At 39.3% G+C, this 20090-nt stretch overlaps 1 protein-coding gene across 3 annotated transcripts in view; it reads left to right on the top strand.

Moving 5' to 3' along the window:
- The window catches only part of SCAF8 (SR-related CTD associated factor 8), a 142535-nt gene extending 123544 nt beyond the window's left edge, over positions 1–18991 (top strand). For all 3 annotated transcript variants that reach the window (XM_042848264.2, XM_065588850.1, XM_065588857.1), the window contains one exon: positions 17902–18991. The gene's annotated coding sequence lies outside the window, so the exon portion shown is untranslated. The remainder of the gene's footprint in view (positions 1–17901) is intronic.
- The last annotated feature ends 1099 nt before the right edge of the window (positions 18992–20090 follow it).

Consider the following 20090-nt stretch of genomic DNA (forward strand, 5'->3'; position numbering starts at 1 on the left):
CTAATGCTTAACTTAATTTTATTGTAAGTACCCAATTTCTCACTGATCGCTATAAACAAAAAAAAAACTAAACAAACAATCAGCACCTTATAGATTACTAAAGGTAAATTGCAGGTCTTTGTGCTCTTTTCAAAACCTGAACCAAGAACCCAAATCATTTATAAAGTGTGTAATTTAAAAATTACAATTATGTTTTACAATTTGAAACAATCCAGTTGAAAAGCGGGGCTCTCTCTTACCTCACAGATCCTCTGTTCAGGGCCGTATGTTTTTCTACTCAACAACTGATATTCTCTCTCTCTCTTTCTCTCTTTGCAAGAAGTGCCAATAATGTGGTTGTCGTATTTTCAGCTATTGGACGGTAAAGAAACAAATCTTAAACTCTGGTCATGGGAGATGAAGAAAAATATTTGTAAAGATTTGGGTTTTTTTAAATGTAAATATATTTTCATTTTAATTGTACATACACATTCCTGATTATTTTGAATCATGATCAGTTAATTTTTAAGCTTTACAGGTCACCTGTAAAAGTCAGAATTGTAGTAGAAAGTCTTGCCTGTTAAGGACTAAGATCTACAGTGAACTACTACAGTACTTCGCAACTGGAATCCAGCCACTCTGAATGTGTAGTAAAACTAATATGTTTCAAAGTCACAAAAAGTGGATTCCACACCCTATACTTGTGATAAACCAGTAAGGCATACATTAAACTTGTGACAATCACAACTGAAGAAGAGCTCTGCATAAGCTCGAAAGCTTCTCTCTCTCTCCAACAGAAGTTTGTCCAGTAAAAATTACCTAATCCACCTTGTGTCTCTAATATCCTGGGACTGACATGGCTACAACAACACTGCATACAACAAACTATTTAGTTGGAAGTTGAGCTTTTAAACATAGTGAAATGTCCAAAGTAAATCTTTAATTGTGGCTAACAAACAGAATTATAAGGTACTCTCTAGCTCATACAAAAAACACTAGGATGGTATGATCTATAGAGGGAAGAGTGACTACTATTGACAATTTTTATAAAGCATTTTGCGATAGTCTAAGTAATGTTACTGTAAAAATATGAAGTATTTATTATATGGATTATCCTAAGTATTCACAGGCACAACTAGTAATATTATTATTAGTATTACTTGAAGCTCCAGCTAAGATCAGGGCCCCATTGTGCTAGGTACTGTTGGTACACATAGTAAAAGCTTACAGTCTAAATAGAGGAGACACACAGAATGTGGTAGGGGAAAAAATGATTTGCCCAGGCTCACACAGCAGAGTTGGAATTAGCATGTAGGTATCCTGGGTCTCAGTCCTTGGTCCTATTCACTGCTTCTCAGTGTTGAATACTGGTCTTAAGATGCCACAAGGAAAAATTTACTTTAATAATCAGAAAAACGGTATTAGTATAAAAGCTGTTATGTGGTAGAATAACCTGCCAGGTAGATTTATAGTTATGTTCACATGAGATATTCAAGATTAGACAAGACACCCCTCTATTAGAGATAGTTTGAAAATGATTAATTCAGTCCTTGCCATAATACAGGAGGATGAACTAGATGACTAACGAGAAGTCCCTTCCAGAAAAAAATATTCTATAATTATATACTAACTATGGAATATTGCTCCCCCCCCCCCTTTTTTGCCAGTTGTTGGTGGGTTTGGAGTCATATCCATTGTGTAGCTGTATAAACATTTACAAATGTCTGTTTGCAAAGCAAACCACTAAAGGTAAAATAGTAAGTACAACTATCCAGCAAGTGTAAAAAGACTAGAAAACAACTTCCTTTGCATTCTTTCCAGTGAGAAGTATGACCCAGTGCTGATGAGCATATAGTAGAATGTAGCAGAATTTCCTGAGTTTTAATCTGGACTCTGATGCTGACTTTTTGCCTGGCAAATCAGTGAAACTCCCTGTCTTAGTTTCCTATCTATAAAACTGGGACAATAATCTGTAGTTGCCAACTTCACAGATGCTCTGTGAGGATTAATTCGGTACTCAATACCTGAAAAGCACCAAGACAACAAAGAGCTATAAATATTTGCCAAATGTCTGGTTTAATTTTTAAGGTCTTTCTTCCATTCCCTCTATTATCTTCTCAACCCAGAGATCTGATTTTTTTGTCCAACAAGAGGACTTAATCTATTTCCCTTAAACCCAGGTTGAAATCCACTACAATTTTTATATCCACTCATATTTGACCATCAACACTTAGATTGTCACACCTGTTCTTAATTTCCTCATATGCTTTCATTTTATATTAACTTTGAAACTGTATTGAACTCTGTAAAAAAAACCTTGGTACTATTTGTATGAAAGATGATATACAAAATAAAGTTGTATTGTAGTTGCATCCACAAATCTGTCATCACAATAAAAAAAGACTACTCATGCTGTTATCGATAATATTTGTTTCTGCAGTATATAAAGGTGCTATCTTATCCTTTGCACTTGAGAAATTCTGGTTTCAGTAAAGGACAAATATTTTTGCCTGTTTTTGGTTTCAGATTGGTTTATTGTTTTATAATTTATAGAATGTAAACAATTACAAAACAGAACTCTGGCATTCCAATACATTTGTGCTGAAAATAAAGCTACAGATTTCAATTTTTCATCACACACACATCTTCTTTGTTCCCCTCCTTTGCTTTAATCTCTTCATCCTCAGTTTGGATAAGGAGTGGAAGGGGTAAGCACAGGTTTTTAAAGGGCCAGATTCTGCTCCTCCAGTACATGAGTACAAACCCAGTTGAAGATGCACCTATCCAACTGAAAGGCACTGTTATTCAGAATCAAAGTATCATATCATGATCTTCCATGTTGTTTTCCCTCAGAGAGTACATATGCCTACTATGTCTCTCGTGTATTCAATTTGTCCTAGAAAATCCTGACTCCTGCCAAGCTCATAGTTACACTCTATGGTCCCAGCTTATCAAAGCACTTAAGTCCCAAGTTATGTATGGGCTTAAGCATGTGCTAAACGCTTGCTGAATACTCCCCCCTCCCCCCCACCCACACACTAATTTAGTGGCTGTTAGAATATTCTAGGAAAATTTAGTCAAAGTAAATTCCAACCTCTACTTTTCCCCTTCCTCCCTCAAGTTAAGGCAAGAGCAATTTTTTTGACAAAATATAAAATGTTGCATGTGTTAGGAGTTTTGCTGGAAATACTGTCTCCTTTGGAAGAAATTCCTGTTAAATTTCTGCAAATTTGTATCATCCCATCTGTGTTTTATAGGAGCAGGTCAGAGGGAAGTACCATTTTAACTCCCAGAAACAGTTTATCTTTGGAACTTGTTTTCATCCCTCTTGCTGTTTCTAAGTATCTCAGTGTTATGATCAGTATGCTTACATGTTTATGCTATGCATTTCCTACCTTAGATGAGAAGCATCCAGTTTTATTTCTTTCTGAAATGGGGGTTATCACATTCAAGTCAGTCATCAATAAGTCAGTTGGATCCACCATTTCTGTTCCTGATGGCACACTTTGTGTATAAGTATTGCTAGATCTAGAACCATATCATCCCCTACGTGGGCTACTCTTCTATAGAAGTCAGAATGGATGGTCTAATGATTGAGGCAGTGGGTTAGAGGAGATTTAAGTTCAAGCCTTGTCTCTGCCATAGGCTTTCACTGTGGCTTTGAGCAAATGAATCTCTGTGTCTCAGTTCTCCCATCTGCAAATTAGGGATAATACTTCTTTTCTCCCACTCTTGTCTATTTAGAATGTAAGCTGTTCAGGGCAGGGGCTGTCTTGGACTATACTCCGCACAGCGATGCCCCGGACTCATTTGGCATCTACAGGCACTACTGTAATGCAAATAATAGGAAACTCTGAAGTTTTCCTCCATCTCCTACACATTCTTTGAGAATTTTCATCCCTGAACTTCCTACAGAAACAGGGAAATGGCCCCAAAACCAGCAGCAGCAGCCTAGGTCTGGGAAGGTACAGGCCATTCTTGCAGGGACTCTACCTAACCTTATCGGCTTATGGTTCCTTTCTGCGTCCCTGGGCCCCCCCCCCATCAGCACAACTCCTCAAGGGCCAACAGAAGCTCCTGCAACAGCTGCTGGGCCTGTAACCCCTAAAGAGGGCATTTCACAGCACATGTGAACTAGTTGCTAGTCAATTGTTTAGTGGAGAGCCTCGTATAGTAGATCTTAACTAGAAACCTTACAAGGCTAGGAAAAGCCAGAGTCTGGCATGTAATGAGTTGATACCAGGAACGTGGTGGTGGTGTTGACTGAAATTTTTTTAAGACTGCTCAGTTTAAAAAAAGCTTGTTCTGCAAACTTAAATTATGGTATCTTTCTACTTTTAGACACCGTCCTAACAGATCTAAAGTCAGTTCATGTAGAAGAAAAGGAACCAGCACCGTTCTTGCATGAGTGCTCCTGCTGTGGCCATATCTAAATTATGCAAGTGTGCCCCTCAAAATAGCTTATAATGTAAGGACATATTTTCATTTGAAAAATTAAAATATTTTAAAGGTCATTAGGCAACCAATTACTTATCATTGCTCACTGCATTTGAAGAGAAAATGTGAAAGTTAGTGACGTTTTACATGTGAAACATACTTAGTACTATATTAGCTATAAGAAGGTTTACGCTACCTGCTTACAGCGTGCAAACATACAGAGACACCAAACTCAGACATTCTACATTTTACATTTGCTCAGGTAAATACTTAATGACCCAATTGCCTGTTTATCATACGTAAGTGCTGAGTTGGAGATCGCTACGTCAGCTTTTCACATCCTAGTTAGTGGCCTATATTTTTATATTGGGTATAACATAGTTACATGTCAAAGTAACCAAATCTAATGGAAATTGTTTTATTCTCATTTCATAAAGATTCATTTATTAAAAAACAAATATAAACTATCATAGTGGTCAGATCACACTAAAGTTCTAGGTCTGTATATTGTACTCACCAACCACTTGCACAATAGTCTAGCAGGTACGCCCACAACTATAGACTATGAAGGAAAGTGGTGGATTCCCCACCTGTTGCAGTCTTCAAGTGAAGACTCAATGCCTTTCTGGAAGATATATTTTAGTCAAACAAGTTATTAGGCAAAATACAGCGGTAACTGGGTGAAGTTCTATAGCCTGTGATATACAGGATGTCAAATAAGATTATCTAATGTTCTCTTCTAGCTTTAAAATCTATGAATCACTAGGCACTAATTGCCAGCTGACATACAGATAAACATTAATTTTGAAAAAAAAATGTTTTACATCAGTTGAATTCTGCATGTTTAAACAAAAAGAACAGGGGCTGTGGGGAAACCCTTCAGTCTACAGGTAAAACCATTCTAATTGGCTGACCTCTGTGTTCCACCCATCTCCTTGGGAAAATTCAGCCAGTCAGAGCTTCCTGCGTGTGCTGTATCGAGATAAAGCAGCTAATTAGTTTTGACTTCCTGATCCCTCAACGTGTAGATGCACCAGGGAAACATATCATATCCAGCAAAGAGCTAGCCCTGGAAACAGCTGAGAATTCCTGGTGACAGAGCAGCTCCATTTCAGCCTTAACTGGGGCCAACTGTGGGAGGCAGGTGCCTCAAGCAAGCATGGGGCAAGTAGCTCCCATCCTTATTTGCCTCCACCCAATCTGGGTTTTAGTTTGAGGCAGAAGTATCAGAAGAACCAGGTACAGGGAGGAAAGTCCAGATCCTTGTCACCAAGCCTTCCTCTATTTGAGAGGAATCCTTGAGGCCCCAGACTCCTACTTCTTCTGACCAAGGACCTCTGTTCCTCCCACTCCCAGCCCTATTTTCCCCACTCTAACCCCTCAAGGGCTCATACACATAACCAGACCCCAGTTCCCCTCTCCCAGCTCACCAAAGGGCCTGGATAACCACACCTCTCCTCACAGAGCTTTATGCTACTAGAGCCAGCTCTCCTCAGCCCCCATTTTCCTCCTCCTCAAAAAAAACCCCTAACTACCACACATAACCAAACACCTCTTATTCCCCATGCCTTAGGCTGTAGCTTACCCTCCCACGATACTCAGCTCCATGACCCTGGGCCAATGCCTCCAACACTCAAGATCCTGGATACACACACCATTCTAATTCCTCCACACACCCTTGTTTTCCCCAGCTTAATTTTCAAACCAGGTCCTGGGCTTCCTGCCCACTGACTCCCACTTATGTCTGGTCATCTCCTGTTCTTCTCTTCAAGCTCATTGGTTACCCTCTCCCAAGTCCCCGAGTAGCCTTACCAGCTACCCCAGTTCCTGGCTCACCCAGCCCCAGTAAACCAATGACGGGGGGTGAAGTTGTTGTGACTGGATTTGGGTGTGTGGGAGAGAGGGCGAGCGTTAAGTGAATAAGTGAAAGAATGGACAGTATAGTTGGAATGACTGCCTGGAGCATGGGAGAGGATGTAGGGGAAGACAAAGTGTGGAGTTTTGTCCTTTGTGCTAGACTCGAGGTCTTCATAAATCTAATCACCCCTAGCTCCTTTATTCTGTTTACCTCTCTCTCTCTCTCTGCATTCCCTGTGTTATCTGATTTCCTGGAGGTATCAAGTGCCCTACAGAGGGAACCATTTTCCCTTGGAAAGTTGTGGCCTGAGTTCCAGATAAGGGAGAAAGCTAGCTTTTGATAAAGAAACACAGTTTTCCTTGAAAACTGGCATGTACCATAAGGCACCTACACCTTACCTTGCACTTAGTCTCAAGTATAATTAATTTCCATCAGTTTAAACAGGAATTAGTTTCATAGTCATGAACTTAGGTTGATACAACTGATACAGACCCCTCCTCCCACTCTAGCTGTATCTGTTACCATGCTATAATCCAGGGGTTCTCAAACTGGGGGTCAGGACCCCTCAAAGGGTTGCGAGGTTATTACATGGAGGGTCGTGAGCTGCCAGCCTCCACCACAAAGCCCACTTTGCCTCCAGCATTTATAAAGGTGCTAAATATATATATTTTTAAAAAGCATTTTTAATTCATGGGGGGGGGGTCACACTCAGGCTTGCTATGTGAAAGGGGTCACCAGTAAAAAAGTTTGAGAACCACTGCTCTAATCACTGCTGGGATATGTTTTGGACTTGCATGTAACAGTCCAAAATAGTCTAAAAAGCAGAGAACAACAGTATAAAATCCATCCTCACTTCAAAATATTTGATATAACTTCATTAATACAATAGTATCCTAAAGGTACTTATTGTGCTGTATTTGTGTTTTAACAACCACTGTATATTTACTTGACTTTCATTCTAATTTGTTTTTTTTTTCCTTTTTGTGTACTTCCTCCTGCTTCCTGATACACTTGTTTAGACTCAGACTCATAGTGTGAGATATTCTTCAGTTTTACTGCTGACCGACTATGGTTAGAGAGAACTGTTCTTCTTCTATCAAAAATGTAAGGGACCATTAGTGGGATGAGAGGAGAGATTTGACGAGTGCACATTGGGTCACACTGCTTCCCCGCCCCCAGTGTAGACCAGGCCTTACTTGTGTTGGCTCTGCAGTTCTAATGGAAGTAAGAAGCATTAAAACTTACTTTTGAAATTAACATACATGTTTCTGAATACACACAGAGCATCGGGTGGGGGGGCTTGGCATCAGGGAAAAGATTATTAGAACTTTTTTTGTAGGGTCCAGCATTCAGATAGCATTCAGATCAAGGTCCAAACTTAGATGTAGAACCAAATTTCATAGTAAGCCCTTATCTCTATAATGGGCCAAACCAAAGAAACCCTGTTTCTACATTCTCTATGACTTAAGAAAAGGATAGATCTCGTTCTGAACTTCACTGTTTAGGATCATCTCTGCTTTTTTTAAACTTTGTTAAAAATAGTCCCATAATGATTATTTGAGATCTCTCTCAATGGATGTCAACTAGACACATTTTCTTTAAACTTAGAAAAATTTTGTGGAGGAGAGACTTTTGTTCTGCTGTTGGTGGAAATTGCCAATGCCTCTCTTTAAGAGGCATCTCTCAAGCAAATGATGGTCAGAGCTCATGCTCAGAAAGCCATCTTTTCTTCTTGGCAATCTCACAAATGATCATCCTTTCTTTAAACTCTCTTTGTTTAGAATGATTATATTTGAAGTGCAGAAGACTTTTCATAGTTAAGGTTTCAGCCAATTTCTATTATAAAACCCTATTTCAGTACCTCTTGGCCTGGAATACTGCAAGTTACCAGATTCACTCTGAAGGCAAATGAGACTATTTCTGTTAAAGTGTGAGGCAAAATCTTCAGACTGTTTCTGAGTTGTTTGTTATGGACATGTAAATCTGATTTGAAACATTGACTGTTGTCTAATCTTTCTTCAGCTCCCTCTAGCTCAAATGATACTTGTTACCATCTATTCCAACTTTCCCTAATGTTAAATCTCTTTGAAAATTCCCGTGCCAGCTCCTTTTGAAGATAGATTGTAATTAAGCAAAGTTGTTAAAGATTTTTGTGCTGGATAGTTTGAAGCCAAATCTTGTTCCCACTGATGTCAATGGGAGTCCTTTGGAGCATTGGCTCTGCCGTGTCAAGTGTTGCAAGTGTCTAATGTTTCTTTTTATCCCTCTGTCTGCCTAACAAAAAAATCACATTACATCACATCATTTTGAAGTTTCAGTAGATTTTGACGTTGGTTTATTCAAGGGCAGCTATCTTGAAAAAAAGTAAGAGCTTGCCATTAATGAAAACTAGATCCAGTTCTCTGTTGGTGTAGCCAATGGAGAAAAAATGCTGGTGGAAATTACATTTGATGTTGCCCTCCTAACTGGCCTGGTCTATATTTCAAAAGAGAAATATGAGTCAAGAACTTTTAAGACAATGGCTCCTCGTCTTCCCCACCAAAATGCTTCCTTGGCCGTGGAGTGATGTGCCAGAGTTTATTTTCTAGAAGGAGTAACTGATTAATTGAATTTAAGTAACCTACCGAACGTTACATAGAAAATTTGTGGCAGAATGAGAAACAGAAACCTTTTTCATATTTTTGTATTAATGCAGAACCTATTATTAGGAGGGATAACAGATTATTCTTCCCTCTTAAAACATGCCTAAAAGTCTAACAGGCTGTCACTATGGGACCCTAGGCTAGAACATCTGTTGATCTTGTCTTCAACAGGTGTAACAGCATCGCAAAAACACTGCTTGGAACACCTTGTCTTCCCATAAGAACCATCCCAGGCAATTTTACATGCATTAATTGAACCTTTGCATTTTTCAACAAATGAGATGAGGCCTTTAGTTCAGGACTAGCTGAACCAACAGAGGCTACAACAGTTTCTTCAGAGTGTGGAAAAGTCAGCAGATTGTCTGGAAAAATGGAGATCAGGATCCAAAGATAATCTGCATAGAGATTATCCTATGTTTATTAAACTCTGGACGGGTTTACTATAGAAACAAAAATCTCTAAAGGTTCAAGAATAGGACTCAGGCACTTCCCACATCAAAATCATAAACTTGAAATAAAGTACTGTGTAAACCTGAAATCAACTGTGGAAAGATGTCAAAACATTTTTCATTGCCAGGCCTGAAAGACTAAATCAGAAGTTAAACAATTGGTTTCCTGATCAATAGCCTCAAAGGTGACAGAGAAATCAAAATTCACGACAGATCTTAAAATATATCTAAAATAAGCCAATTAAAGACTTTAATCAATGCTGTTTCTCTTGAATAACACTGCTCTACAGCCAAAATGCTTCTGAAATAAATGTAGTCAAACTTTACTAATTCTGGGTCACTGAGAACGAAAATGATGCTTAAAATTGTTGATTGGCTCTAGTTTTCAAGATATGCTATTGGGTCAGTATATACGACCTTTGACTTGGGAATGGCGGAGGATAAGTGAGTTACAAAGGGAAGAGATCTCAATTTAAACCAGAAATGACTAAAATACATCTTTGACTGGATCTATGAATAAATCTATGACTGGGTTTGGACAGTACTTGCTTTTTAGGCAAAACAATGAATGATGCAATCTAAAACTGGTATTGCGTCATACGTGATATGAATTGCATCATATTATTCCTATAAGTCATGGATGATGCAATCATAACGAAGCTTACATCATTCTGCTGAACAAATTGCCCTATATCAGCTCTAGAAATCATACAGTGTCGTGCTCTCTTATTTGTCAGTGTTTGATTTTGCAAAGGGACACATTTCTGTTTAGCCAAAGTGAGCAGAGATGCCTCGTACTTGTGTGAACAGTGCAGATAACTTCTGCTATGTTTGTGATGAAGTGATTTTGCATCACAAAAGCGCAGTATAACCACTATGGTTAAGAAAGCCTATCACCTTTATTTTGGCTGCAAAATTGGAGATCAGGACAAGAGGTGGGCCCCACACATATGCTGCAACACTTGTGCAACAAATCTTCTCCAGTGGTTGAACAGGAAAAGGAAATTATGCCTTTTGCAGTGCCAATGATTTGGAGAGAGCCAACAGATCATACCAGCAATTGTTACTTATGCATGGTGCCTCCAGTTGGAAAGGTGTGTCAAAGAAGAAAAAGTGGACAGTGCATTATCTAAACATTCCATCAGCTATACGCCCAGTACCCCACGGAGAAGGACTGCCAGTTCCTGATGCACCAGAATCATTCTCACTTGAGTCAGACGAGGAAGAGGAAGAGGATGAAACTTCTGGTCCTGAACCATCAATGTCACAGGACCCACATTTTCTCCCATCCTCCTCCTCTGAAGCACACCTCATAACACAAGGTGAACTGAATGACCTTGTCAGGGATTTGGAACTACCCAAGAGTAAGGCAGAGATGTTGGGCTCCAGACTACAGCAGTGGAATCTCCTGGCAGGTGACGTTTGGGTTTCCATGTTCCGTGACCGTCAAAAGGATCTTGTCCCATTCTTCTTCATGGAAGGTGATCTTGTAGCCTGCAACAATATCGATGGTGTGATGGCAGCCCTCTACATCGTTCACGATCCAGATGAGTGGAGACTGTTCATTGATTCATCGAAGATGAGTCTTAAAGCTGTTTTACTGCATAATGGCAATGTTTTGCCATCAATTCCAGTTGGTCATACAGTCCATATGAAGGAAACCTATGACAACATGAAACAACTTTTGAGGTGCATAAACTATGACCAACATTTGTGGCGATTTGCAGGTTGTTGCTCTCTTGCTTGGTCTGCAGACTGGATACACAAAGTACTGCTGTTTTCTCTGCGAATGGGATAGTCATGCAAGAGATTCCCACTACATCAAGAAAGATTGGCCACTCCGACAGTCATTGGAGCCTGGGAGGAAAAGTGTTCAGCATCCACCACTTGTTGAATCAAGGACGATTTTGTTACCACCCTTACACATCAAGCTGGGTCTGATGAAGAAGTTTGTCAAGGCCATTGACAAAACACAAGCAGCTTTCAAGTACCTCCGTGGAAAATTTCCAAGGTTAAGTGAAGCTAAGATAAAGGAAGGTGTCTTTGTTGGTCCTCAGATTCGTGAACTTCTTCGAGATGATGCATTTGACCATGCACTGCGTGGCAAGGAAAAGACGGCATGGAAAGCCTTCCAGTTAGTGGCAATAAATTTTCTTGGAAACAACAAGGCAGACAACTACAGGTTGTTTGTGGAATACCTCTTCAAGGCATACAAAAGCCTTGGTTGCAACATGTCCCTAAAGATAAATTTTTTGCACTCTCATCTAGATTTTTTTCCACCGAACTGCGGAGCAGTGAGCGACGAGCACGGTGAGCAATTTCACCAGGACGTTGCAACAATGGAGAAACGCTATCAGGGCAAATGGAGCCCATCAATGCTTGCAGACTATTGCTGGACAGTGACAAGAGATGCTCCATTTAATGAATACAAGAGACAAGCCAAGAAGCGCCGAGTAGACACTGAATAGGACTAAACTATGTACATAATAGTTTTTTGCCTTTTGTTTCATAATAAATTTTATTTATATAACCCTTTTGCTGATTTTTAAAGTGTTACATAAACAGGACAGGTGAAATATTATCATGTAAAGCAACCATAAACACATGAAAAGACCTAGGTTTATAATTTATGATTAAAACTCTACTATCTACACAATATACATAGACATAAAATGTAAAAACTTAAATATCTTAGAAACACTAGCCAATCAGTTGTTTTAATTGTCATATTTGAATTCAGCACATCAAAATACATAATAAATAGCACATTTTATCTCTGAAGCAGACGACTTCTCAAAAATTGTAGACCAGTGTAATCAGATCTCAATCCAGACTTTCATCTGTGATGAATTTAAATTATCTTAAAGAAAATCTGTAGGGTGTAAAGTTCAATTTTCATGACTATTTCTGCACAGCTAGGCCACCAGGGAGGCAATTTCTGCACTGCAGCAACAGGAAATGGATTTCCACTGGTGAATGGTGTAACAGGGTGCATGCTACTCACCACTCAGCAGTGCCTCCTCGTGGCTCATCTGGGGAATTAGGTCACCACTGTCCATGCCCCATCCGGCAGTCACTCAGCCCATTGCCTCAGTCACTTGCTCTGTAGCCCCTCTCTTGCTGATCAGGACCCACAGTGCCTCTCATTCATGGATTAGCCCTCCAGCCAAGTCACCATAGAATCATACATGTGTAGGACTGGAAGGGACCTCAAGAAGTCTTCTAGTCCCGTCCCCTGCACTCAAGGCAGGACTAAGTATTATCTAGACCATCCCTGACAGGTGTTAATCATTGGAGGCTTTTAAGAGCAGGTTAGACAGAGATTCCACAACCTCTGTAGACAATTTATTCTAGTGGTTAGCTACCCTGACAGTTAGGAAGTTTGCCCTAATGTCCAAGCTAAACCTCCCTTGCTGCAACTTAAGCCCCTTGCTTCTTATCCTATCCTCAGAGGTTAACTAGAACAATTTTTCTCCCTCCATCTTGTAACAACTTTTTATGTACTTGAAAACTATTATCATGTCTCCTCAGGCTTCTTTTCTCCAGAGACAATTACCCTCCTCTTCCAGGGTCTCATCCCACAAAGTCTCAGGCAGTCTCCATGTCCACTGTGCTGACTGCACCACTCCCACAGTGGCTGGTAAGGGAACTTAGCTCACCCTCTACTCCAGGTTCCAATCCAGGAACCCTCCAACCACCAGTTCAGATCTTTCCATTTCAGACCTTACTGCTCCCTTCCAGGGCTACTTCCTACCCTGCCTTTCTGAGGCTTCTATGTTCCCCACCTGTTCCTGTCCAGATGACCTTCATTCTCAATCAGTATTACTGCTCCTTAGCTCCCTAGCTGCTGTGGCTTAAGGCTAATTGGCCTCTCTTGCTGGTGTGGGCTGAATGCCCCATCACAAATGGGAAAGTTGGGGAAGCTGAAAGAATCAAATAGATGAAGAGAAACCAGACTCCAATGAGCAGGTAAAGCAGGGGAGAGGAAGGAAACACTGATAAAGCTGTTAAGCAAATCAACATATTTGCAGACAATGCACATGCATTCATCCTGATGATTGGCTAAAATCCATCTGACATCTTCAGAGGAAGAATTGTCTGGAAGAATTTCCATTAAGTGACACAAAGTATTCTTTCCCCTGGTGATTAAGTGTGCTGCCTTTATATCCCTCTTAGTCCAGGTAGCAAGAGAACAAGACTAACAGATGAACTCTGGTCTGCCTCATAACAGTGCTCAGCACTATCACTGCTTCAGTATGCAAGTCTTTCCACCCCCCAATGATCAATCATCTTGGCCCCCAAGCTCATGAGACTGACTTAAAAATCATGAGATGCTTTTAAAATAATACTTTCAGAGTTCTTTTAATTTGCCTTTCATTGCTGAGTCTTTAGGGTGCACTCAAGTCATATTTTCTAGCTTTTTTTTTGGCACTGTGAGGACTAGAAATTTACTTCTTTTAAAAATGGAAACTCAGATTCTTGTATAAGCACTTGTCGCCAGGAGATGGGACTTTACATAAAAAATCAAATAACTTGTGAGACTTGTGATAAAATCACAGGGTTGGCAACACTGTCCACCACATAACTGAGGGCAGAATTTGATCTAATGAGCTTACATAGGTGTAGTTTGGGTTTCAGAGCCAGAACCCTTATTATGGTCGAAGATGCACAAGAAGGAAAAAGGCCACCTTGACTCTGCAATCCCAGGCTGAGTTTGCAGGACTAGCAATTAGAAAATCCTTCTGCGTGTAAATTAAGAACATTTGAATTCAATATTGTTAAGAAACAATAGACATAGACCCCTCCTCTGCACTGCCACTTCCAGAGCCATATTTAAGAGGAGAAAAAAAACTTCAAGTTAAACAAAGCAATTTTTTAAATGTAGCACATACTGTTCCTTATAACAACTTTGAAACTCTGATATTCAGTAGTTTTTAATGGGTTCTGAATTTTCTCAATCTTGATCAGTTTCACTCAACTCTAATTAACAGCTTCTTGTTTGTTTTTTAAATATTCTCCTATAATGTATTTTAGATATTTTAAAAATGCATAGTGATTTTACAGTCCTTTGTTATTAAGTGTTGTGATTAGAATTTCATATTACACTGCAGTTTCCCTTTAAGATGTGAATTTACTTAATAGCATGCCATAACTTCTATTTCATGTTTGGATAGCAATCTTTCATAATACTTTAAATATCAGAATTTTAAAAGAGAAGCGGAGTGGAACACAAATGTTTCAGAGATCCAAACCCCAGACTTCGCTACTCACAAATAGTTCAGGAAATTTCATTGTCAGTAGTGTGGTAGACGCCACATGAACTTTCACTGGACATATGTTTTAAGTCTCTCAATGGGCTAAAATACTTACAAGCATTAAGACAATTACTACTGTTGCAACATCAGGAGAACTTATGCGTTTGGAGTTGATGTCTACAATTTGTTACTTCAGACTTCTGTATTATGTTGGGTTTTTTTAATCAAAATGTTGATGTCACATTCCAGTATATAAATTGACTTTATTTTGCCTTTATTTGTTGAGTCCTAGAAACTTGCTCTTGAATATGATTGGGATGGCAACCTTGCAAATACACCTCTACCCCTATATAACGCGACCCAATATAACACAAATTTGGATATAACGCGGTAAAGCAGTGCTCCGGGGAGGTGGAGCTGCGCACTCCAGCAGATCAAAGCAAGTTCGATATAACGCGGTTTCACCTATAACGCAGTAAGATTTTTTGGCTCCTGAGGACAGCGTTATATCTGGGTAGAGGTGTAGTCTAAGAGCTTCAGGAGAGATTTGCATGCATTAGTTAGAACTGCATAACTGAGTTTTGTATATAGCATCAGCCACCATAGAAATGCAGGCTATCTCTGGGGGGAAATGTGACATGTATTTTAATACTCCACAGCAGTTCTGGAACAAGAAGTGAAAGTATCAAGAGTGTTTATGTAAGCATGACATAGTTACCCAAATTGGAATTTGGCCACAATATTTTGGCTTACACATGAACTGTTTTGCATCTCAGGAATCCATTTGAGGTATAGTACAATCTGGAAACAAGCTCTTTGCCTTTGCACCAGTTCCAGGGCCCCTTTTGACTTTCCTGTATTGCTGGGCCACTTTAACTTAAGAAGCCCTGGGAACCTTCCTTTAATGGGCAATGTTCCTCAGTTTGATGAGGGCTCTACAAGAAATGTAATATAGGTTGCTGACCGTCCCAGGCTGTGTTAACTTTCCTGCTGAGTTTTCACAGAATGATGATGTGTAAGACAATTCTTCATTCAGTTCTCCTGTCCTGCCCCTTTCCATGTGTGGATTCCTAGTGGAGAGTCCTTTGCTCTACTTATGGTCTATGAACTATTTGCCCACGAAGTAGAATTTTACTCAGCCCTTGTCGTCCTGCCCTTTTTATAATTGCTGAGAGACCATGTAGTTGAAAACAACCTGATGTTTCTTTCCTAGTTCCTTATTGTTAGGATTTTCACTGAAGAAAGCAGGAAGTATATGTACTCCTCATGCTGTATCATCTGTGTAATGCTGTACATCACAAGTTTCTTCTTGCTGTGAATTTAGTGCAGTACAACCCCTACTTACCAAGTTAAATGAAACTCCTGGTTAACCGAAGGTTGACAATGTCCTCTGGCTTTGTACTGCAGTTTCCACTGGCCTCTAGTTCCCCCAGATCCAAAGCACAGCGACTACAATATTATATATCAGTGTCAGGATTCTGTGCAGCGCCATCTCCAGCTCAAGGAAAGACAGAGGAGTTCTGTGGAATTATTCCACTTTTGTGACTTGCTCAAATAACACAAAAACTATATATCACAGGATTAAATGTTGGACAGAGATCTGTTAAGTAATCTGAATTAGACAGGGAGATTGATCTGTGTCTGTGTTTTTCTTTTTGAGACTGTCCCAGAATACCACAGTCTACTACCACAGAGATTTCATTGAAAGGAGATGTTTAGTAGACTCTGTTGGCTTTTAGCAGTCAGATTTTAGTGCTTTCACAATGGAGGCCTGATTCATGAGTGCAATGCAAATAATAAATAATACTTATAATGATAGTGGGAAATTATGTAGAGCTATGTGTTTCAAGGATTTATGTAACTGATTTATGGTAGTACCATTTCTTTTCTTTTTTTTAAATTTTGGTTTTGGAGGTTTTTTTAAGTGGTTTGTATTGAACTATACTCTGTTTTAGGAGGCAATGGATAGATGTACATTTAGCCCAGATTAATAGCATTATGCAATTATGCAGCACCTTGCATGCATCATAAAAGTAATTATAAATATGTAAACCTGCTTGAATTATGGCAAATTCATGTGGTCCTACAAAACATGTCTCCTCTGTAATGCTTTACTTTTCAAAAATATTTTAAAAGGGACTTATAGATATTAACTACTTTATTTAAACAAAACAGTACGACAAAAATATTTGAATTGCTCTTATAGCACTCTAGTAAAGACGTCATAAGTGAAAACGATAAAGGCAATAATTAAATCAACCAAAGGCCATTTGGGTAGCTGCAGTGACGTAACAGGAGTGTTCAGAAAAACAACAGATATCAGTTCTGCAACTTCATTGCATAACTGCTGTATACAAAATATCTTTAAGAAGTTGTCCTTTTTCTAATCTTGCCCAGGTCAATAATGACTGAGAGTCATTACCTTCTAATGACTCTGTAATGGCCTTCGTGAAATAAGTAGGTGGGCTCGGTTAGGATCCCAGTACACACTCTCACCGTTGTCACGGTAACCCCTTGGCTAGCATTCTCAATGGAGGCCAATAATTGAATGGAGATGGAGACTGATCTACCCCCTTCACTTGGATAGGTTGCCCTTCCATTATAGAGCAGAAGCTTATTGGCAGGGTGGAGGACCTTTCATTCACCCTGCTCATTTTACACCTGTTCTGTGGATAAAAAGAAAGGGTCACACTTTATAGTAAGAGTATGTTTATAAAGAGTAGGTTTATAAAGGGTAATCAGTCAGTATGTTACAGACTTGAGTAGTATGTTTTAGAGATGATTATAAGTTTCTTGACCTGCTGGACTCTTCAAAATCTAGAACAGCTGATTAGTCATTTATTAAAACATCTATTTATGATTATGAACCCTGTATAAACTATTTAAACTGTACCTTTAATAAAAAGTGCGACCTAAGAAAAACTACAGCATTGTCAATCCAGCCTTTCACCAGCAGTGAATTCACTTTAAAAATAGTAGTTGTTCTTTACCTAAAGAACATTTTATAAGTATTTTTTAAATAAGAGAATAGAAAAAAAGAAGAGTTGCTATTGGATTCAGCCCTGAGTAATGCTTTAGGAAATATACAGTATAGAATACATTTTTTCTTTATTGGTATGCTAAGGATAAGAGAGAAATTGAAAACTGCATCACAGATCCCTGATATTTATGAAACAGCTGTTATTGAGTGACATCATCTCTCTTTTTCAGGGTGTGTATTTTTTTAATTGGAAACACTCCAATGACCAGTGATGACTAGTTATTGTTCCTTTTGTCAACAGGCAAGATGATGGAGGAAGTTCTGGCAGCTTACCATGTCCCGGGCCCTGCAGAGTTAAATGAGAAGTGCTTCAATGTTCTAACGTGCATCACATCGGATCTTGTTTCTGAAGTGTTAGAAGGAACCCAGCATTACATGTTGTGCACCAGCACACTGTTTCTGATAGAACCCAGGGATGGCAAATTTATATACCAGTATTACCTGTCTGGAGCAGGTTTAATTTTATAAATTAAAACCATAAACTCTATGAGTTTCTAGATGTTATTTATGCTTTTGAGGATGAACTCCTCAGATGAAGAGACAGGCTCTTCTGCAGGACCAGAAGATCACATTGGACTGTAAATTGTAACTAACTCCATTTGTAGCATAGGAATTGAAGGATGGATTACAAGAAGATCCTTCAGGGTGTGAGAGTTGTTTTGCTTTGATCTTCAAATTTAAAGTCAAGGGTTTTTTAGAAATAACCACTTTTACTTAACACTACATGTGCAGTCTTTGTGCAGCAGCTCTTGACTGGTGACTATACCCCAGAGATGTTGGATTCCTGAACATACTTAGGTTTGTGATGAACTTTTAAATTGTCAAAGTTCCATGAAAATTAGAAAGGGAAAGTTCTAGGGCCAATATTTGACGAGACCTGTCCTGTCATTTCCTTTTAGTGTCCGAAGGGATTGGAAAAAGGGCAAGAAGTGGTAATGAAATACAAAATTACATTGTACTCATTTTTGATAAATGCACTTACCAGAAAAGTGCTTTCTGTCTCATAATCAAAGGGAAAGGGTACACTTGCCCTCTCTAAGCCCTCAAATGAAAGGTCTGAATTTAGGGTCAGACATGTTGATTTAGTCTGCTAACTAGCTATAGAACAGAAGAAACATGTATATGCCCCACTGTATGTGAAAAGGACATTTTGTCATTCCTCTATTTATTTTTGCTCTATCAAAATTAAAGTGCCAGTTATTTGGAATGCTGTATTCTGTGGTCTCTTGGAATTTGATTAGTGAGAACCGTTTGGCAAGATCATTCCCATTATGGTGTAACTGCATGGTGACCACAGCTATGGACCTGTATAATAAAGATCTAAATTCAAAGTTCTGTTTCTGATCATTTTCTCTCTTTTACAATATGTCCTTAAAAACTTCCAATATATCCTCTTTGGGCCTCCCATCACACATACACAGCTCAATACGCAGGAGCACAAGTAACACATTTTGGTGGCTTACTATTACTGTGGATGTTGATATTAGAAATAACATTGTGTATTTTAAGAACCACTTTGTTACATAAACTGAGACTAGGCATTAAGGCCTAGATCCTCCAAAGGATGGGGAATTAGGTCCCTAAATACCTTGGAGGATCTGGGCCTTAGCACCTGTTTCCATGAAGAGTGACTCTGCTCCTAGCAGGCCTATCCCTATACAATTCAGTACATCCAAGCAGCAAGATTGAGATTGTTCTCAGTGAGACAACTCAAGAGCTCCAGGGGATCTTTCATTATCTGTACATGGTTGGAACCATGGTTAATGCTAACTGGGCTTTTCTAAAAAGAGTGTTAGAGCGAGCACGTGAGAGGAAAATATCTGTACATTTTGGATCTGATTTCCCCTTGTGTCATCACTAGCCTGAGAGCCAAGTAAGAGCAAAGTGGTGTAAAATGTTTCCAGATCAGGTTAGTAGCATGTTACATCCACTTTGCTTTGCTCTAAGAGACTGTGCAGGCCCAAAGCCTTAGAGAATCAGGCCCTTTAAATCAAAGAGCCTTGTTTCTACAGAAACATTTGACTAGCATAAAAATCCAGTCTCCATTGATTTCCCAACCGGAAACTACATGTCAGACTTTCTGTGGGGGCGGTTATGGCAGAAATGGAGGGACCAAATGCCAGGTTGCAGCATAACACACTCAGGTTTGGCCCAGTTAATGTTGACAGAGCAGTCTCAACCTTTGGGATCTCCTAGATCTGCTCCTCTATTGTTTTTTCCTTGTGTAGTCATTCACACCAGAATGGTAGTGTTTAACATCCCTACTGCATTCACTTTGCACTAGTGTGAATGTCTACACTTGGTGCAGTGTAAGGGAGACTCAGCCTCTCTGACTTTCAAGTGCCTGGTCTCTCAACCTTCACATTGCATTAAGGCTGGCTTTTTGCATTTATTTCATAAGTAGTAAAATTCACCCATTTAATGATGTCA

This window comes from Chrysemys picta, chromosome 3, assembly GCF_011386835.1.
Source record: "Chrysemys picta bellii isolate R12L10 chromosome 3, ASM1138683v2, whole genome shotgun sequence".
In the NCBI taxonomy this organism is placed as follows: Eukaryota; Metazoa; Chordata; order Testudines; family Emydidae; genus Chrysemys; species Chrysemys picta.